This window comes from Calypte anna, chromosome 14 (genome assembly GCF_003957555.1).
Source record: "Calypte anna isolate BGI_N300 chromosome 14, bCalAnn1_v1.p, whole genome shotgun sequence".
NCBI classification, from domain to species: domain Eukaryota; kingdom Metazoa; phylum Chordata; class Aves; order Apodiformes; family Trochilidae; genus Calypte; species Calypte anna.
The window spans coordinates 1,426,931-1,432,959 of NC_044260.1; positions in this window are offsets into that span (position 1 = coordinate 1,426,931).

The window sequence follows — 6,029 nt, forward strand, 5'->3', positions numbered from 1 at the left end:
TGAGTATGGACAAAGTCTGGATCATTTGAGCTGACTTGGTGCTGAGCATCCCATGAAAGAGTCTAAAGGGTTAAAAATCCTCTTTCTCACATGCACCCAATAAATAAAATAAAATTCTCCCACTCAGAGATGCTCCAAAACCATTTTCCAATAAGAAATAAACCCAGGGCTTAGAAAATGCACACACACAAAGCAGATGAGACTTAAAAGCATTTTCCCAGCACAGTATTTTTTTTTTTAAAGTGACCTTTAAAGAAAGCCAGTGAGAGTTCATTTGCAGCAAAAAAAAATCAAAATAACATCAGCTGGGTTAATCCAAAAAGTCTTACCTCCCAGCCACTCTTCTGCCATAGTTCAGTACTCTTTTTAATAGGTGTTTCAGCATTAGGGTTTAGAAATTCATTTTCTTTTAGTGCTGGAATAAATGGCAGGCAAAGTCTGAAAGATTCTCTCTTTTCCCCTCCTCCTCTCCTGGTGGAGCAGGGGCTGCTTCCTGTCCTTGCACATCACTTTCATCCAAAAGGAGTTGAAGCTCTCATTGGCAAAAAGCAAAAGGTGGAACACCTCCCTCTCTTCACTCTTCTCCAGGTCAGCTCCAGAGCTGGGCAAGGGCCTTTCATTTTGTCCAGGAATTTAATTGGAAAAAAAAAGCCAACCTGAAGCTTTACTCCCCATGTGGCAGAGCCCAAAGCAGGTGCTGGAGCATTGCAGAAAAACGTTTTCTTCCTGGACAAGTTCTGTGAGGTCCCTTGTGAATCTTCTGCTGACTCCTTTCAGGAGACCCATTCTGGGTGCCCACACACATCAGCCCTCTATGTGCTTCACAATCCTTCAAATAAAGTCTAAACCCCAGACATTTGAGATACTTGTCCCTGGTAAATTTGTGTTTAAAAGGATAAATCCAAATTCCAGGCTGAGCACTTAAGTCCTTGCCTTGAAATGATCAGGAGAGAATGACATGGATATATTTTAATTTTGTTTTTTTTTTTACTGTTGTCAATGCACACAGCTTGAGGTTCTTCATATAAAGCAGGAGTGGCTGGGGACATGTCAGGTGGTGATGGTCTCTGCATGAAAAAGGAACTGAGTGGTGACAAATAAAATGCAAGCTCCAGGTGAGGGACCCGAGATGGGCATCACAAGGTTCCTGTCCATTACCTACTGCCTTCCCTCTGGGTATTCCTGACAAAGCAGAGTAAATCTGGAATAATCCTGGTGTGATCCAAGGAATTACAGCAGGGAAGACCCAGCTGGAGATGGGGAAGGTGCTGGCTCCTGTTCCTCTGGGCTGTCTCTGGGCTGTCCAGGCAGAGCAGAGGCTCACCCTGAGAGCTGCCTGCCCTGGCACCTGCCTGATTTAAATATGCTCATCCTTTATGCCTGTTATAAGTTTTATTAATTTTAAAAGCTTTCTGATCTCTTCCAGTTAAGCTTTAATTACTGCTCTTCATTTCCAGCCCATAGAAAGATCAAAACCAGTTCAGAGGAAGAAGCTTTTTATTCCTTACCAACCCTGCCCCCTGTCTTCACTGGGGATTGTATTTCTTCCCTTGCTCATCCATGAGATCATTAAATCTAAAGCAGCAGCCAGCCAGAAACATCCACAGTATTCCCACTGCCCCTGGCAGGATGCCAAACACAGTAAATATGACTTTAAGGTTGTGCAGTTGATCTTTGGAGCTTTTACAGTTTTTAGCTGGAGGGGGAAACAAAAAAGAGACCAGCTGGTGCTATTAGCCTGGATTTCAGTCTCCAGTTATACACCAGGCAGGTGTCTGGCTCTGCTTTAGACCCTTCCTGTCTGGTGTGAGGGCCACTGCCACCTTCATCTGAGAGGAGCAAGAAGTGGCCAAGAGATGTCACAGGTTGGGGCTCAGGTCGGTCACTCCCCTCGAAACGCAGAATTGCTTCTAAAGGGTCAGATCTCTTCCATCAGTGCCCAGCAGCTCTGACATTTGGCTTCCTCTTTGCATCTTCTTACAACCATCTGGATGTTTGTCAGCTCTACAGAAGGTGCCTGCAGCAAGCTGTAGCTCACCAGGAGCCACAAATGAGAACTCAGCCATGCACACCATGACAGCCACTTGGCCATGTGGGATGCTCTTCAGCTTCCTGACCCGACTTGCCAAGCTGATCTTCAGCTCAGAGCCTGGGCTTTGAAGCCTGAGGAGTCAAAATTAAACCAAATTCCTAAACAAGCCACTTGCTGTGGCAGGGGAACTGAGAGGCTGTTGTCCTTCTGCAACACTGGTTCCGAATGGACCGACACAGGAGGTCTCCCAGCACCTGGCAGTGACATGAGAGCCACACTAAAGGCAACAGTTCCTGTCCTCTACACACATAAAACTGGGGAAGAGGATTTTTAAATTCAACAAGCCCAGTTTATGCTGATCTCCACACGAGAGAGGCACCCAGCTACTTTTAAGTCCAATCCATGCTGCCCTTCCAGGAATGAAATGGTATTTCCTACGCCTGGGGGCTCCTCCTTTGGACATGAAGGGTCCCTGCTGGAGGAGCAGTGCATGTTCATCATCCCACAATCCGTACTGAGGCTGGAAAACAAAATATGAACAGCAAGAGACTGTTATTCTCTAAGTGTGATTTCTACAGCAACTTGTCTGGGATTCAGGAATCTTTCCCTCTGTTCCCCAGCTGCTGGAGGATCTCCTGACAAGTAGTCACAAGTCTTCTCCAGGTTTCACCTCAGTCCAACAACAACTGCAGTCGAGAGAAAAACAAACAAGCTGAGAAGTGTGCTGAGCAAATGCAGGGGAAATATTTTTTACAGAAAGTCTAAGCAGTTTTGCAGAGCTCTTTTCAAGTCCATTTACTGAAATTCCCCAGAGCCTCCTAATGTAAGTACTGTTGGAAAGAACCTAACTAAGAGAAACAGCTCCTGCTGAGTGATAGTCCATAGCTTTATTAGTGGAGATCAAAGAGAATAAAACAATTACTATAATTTCCAAGGAACAGTTTTTCCAGGGGCACAGGAGATGAAGCCTGTGAAAATGGGTCCATGTGTGTTTAAGTAATGGGCTGGCATTTCAGCCTCTCTTTTTTTATTTTTTTTTTTTTGCTGGCAGAGGGAGTCACCTCCTATTCTGGGATATACTAATACAAAAGTGAAGTAATTTTTTTGGCTTCCACAGAGTCTCCCTGCAGTTTCAAAGCAATGCACATGAGATAACTGTGTGGCTCCTACCGGGGCCTAAAGCATGCAGGACCCAGGCTGCTGCCTGGCAGAGGCACTCAGGGCTGATGCAGTCTCCTCCTCCACCCTCACGTGTCTCTGGATGAGGTCTGATTCAATCCTGTGCTCATTTTTGGGGTGCAAAAAGACAAATTAAATGCTGCCACCGTTGCATTTGCATGTGAGCATCCAAGGAGGGGGTGAGAGTTGTGGCTGAGATGTGCTCTGGCAATTGAGCTGCCCTGCTCTGGTCTCAGAGGCTGGAATGACCCCCCAGCTGCTCTGGGCTGTTTCTCTCCAGCAAAACAATTGTCCTTTATTCTTTTATATCATAACAGGGGATTTAGAGATGATTCATCCCTTTTCTTCAAGCCTGGACTTTGCTATTATCTTGCCTTTCAGCCAAATGTTCTTAGGAATGTTGATGTGTCTACACTGGGACATTTTCTGCAAACTTTATCTAAGAACTTTTAAAATGAATGAGCACATATCAAATATTTGTTTGGAACTAAACCAGCCTTGATTTGGTTAATCTTAATGCATTTGGGAGACAAATCTCAATAAACCAAATAAAGGTCTCTGTCATTGTGTCCACATAGAATTGAATGCAGCTGAATGAGTGCCTCTCCAATTCCAGCACCCAGTTTAGCCAAGTTAATTTTCCAGTTGTAAATAAGCTCTACATTAAAAAGAAAATGGTAATAATAATAAAACTTAAAAAAGAAGAAAGAAACCCATTTCAGTTCTGTTCTCAGCTTTGAAACCTGGAGGTTGTGTCCCAGGTTCTGCTTACAGCCAGGGCATGCAGGGGGTGAGGAAAGGTTCTGTATTTCTTGATGCCATGGCCAGGCTCTCATCTCACTTCTACTCCATCTGCTGCAGCTGAAGTAGAGACAAGGCTGGCAGGTCTGTCATGCAGAAACCTTCCTGCTGCCTCAGGTCCTGGAAAACTCAAGTGTTAGAGCAGGAACAGGAAAGTGGCCCTGCCTGGAGGTGAGAATGGTGCCATCCAAAGGAGAGATGTCCCAGGAGTGAAGCAGGGAATCTCTTTCCTCTGTGGGAGCACTACAAAGAACCTTGCAGCTCTGAAATCTTTCCCTTGCCTTAGGAAATCAAGAAGTGAGCTTCAGAAATAAGGAGGCTTTCCTCAAGGGAGACAGAAGGGAGGACAGAGGCACTGCAGGGCTCCTGGGAGGTGGGCAGCATCATGTCCTGAGTTGGAAAAGGAAAGGGAAAGAGCAGGTTCTCCTGGGGCTCAGCCCAGGAGCAATATCAGGGAGATGAAACCAATCTGAGAACAGCAGTGACTAAAGGAGAACAGCTAATTAACTATCAGTGCTAATGAGGGGAAAAACCTGCCAAAGCTTCTTGCTACAAAACGGGTCCCCGTGTACAGTCAGGGCCCTGGGAAAAGCATTGATTTGGCACAGGGCCACTCAGTGGGGAAAATCTTGTGCTGAAATGCTGGCTCCCAGTCCTGGGGAGCACTGAGCAAAACTCATCTCTGCTAGAAGAGGGAAGGAGCCTCAGAGCTGCTGCCCATCAGGCCAGGGGACCCTCTTGGCAAGGGGATGCTCCTCACCAACTCGGGTGATGCACAGGAAAAGCCTTCAACACCTTCAGTAAATCAGCAAAGGATGCAAACATTTTGAGATATCACCAACGTGCTGTAAAAGATAAAGATCCTTTGTTAAAGGTGAGAGAGAATGAGCTGATCAGGAAGAGAGAAGACTTTGCTAGCAGAATGGTTTTTCATGTTGCTGCTGTTGCAGAAGCAAAACTTGGCATGGAGTGTGCTGGGTGAATGAAACTTTCAGAGGAGAAGAAGGAGACAAAAAGGCAGAATTTATCTTAAGGATGGTTGGCTATAAACATCAGTGTCTATTGCCAGGATGCAAAGATCTCAAGATCACATACACTACTTCCTTAAGAACTTAAGTTTGATTTTTATTTTTTTGTTTAGTTTTCAGACAATTTCCACTAAATTTTCCGTTTCCATTTATTATTGATTATCAAGCAATCCTTGGGCAGGTTTTCTGAAGGGACAAGAGTGTCTCTCAACCATTTCCAGCTAGAATATTCATTGTTTAGTTGAATGGACTGAAAACCAAAACCTCCCTGCCATGGTCAGGGCCACAGAGCAACAGAGCAGACCCGAGCTGTGGCTCTGGGGTTCTCATCATTTGGACAGAATTTCTGCTTGAAGGCAAAAAGGGGAAATGAAAACAATTGCAGGCCACTCTCCAGGGCACAACCACAAGCTAAATAGGTTTTGTTTATGTAGAGAAAAAGTCAAACCATTGATAATGGGGGATCTGAACATCAGGCTGGTGTCTGGGATAACCACAGTCACCTCACCAGGGATTGCTCTGGGAGGGTGGGCAGCAAAGTGCACTTCCCCAGCCAGATACCCCAGCAGGCAAGATCAGAACCAGTTTTGGACTCAATCCTAGGAAATGAGCCAGGTATGGTAAATATGATATATTCCAGGGAATATGTAGGACCAGTGGATGACAGAGGCAGGCTTGGTAGCAGGGACTGTCTTGCCTCTTACCATTCCCACTGGGAACACAGCCCAGGTCCAGGTGGCTCCATAAATCCTGAAGGCCTTCCCAGAGCATCCAAGACTCCTGGTCCTTTCCCTCTGCCACCCACAGGAGCTTTCCAGGCTGCTGAACCAGCTCCAGCTGAGCTGTCTGGGTGTCATTAGCAGGGAGAGGAGGCAAACAGCATCATTCTGGGTTAGCTCATCTACACATGACTTGATGTTTGAAAAGGGACCTTGAGCTCTGCTGAACCCAATGTACTTGTCTTTAATTTTCACTTTCCCAGCAGAGAT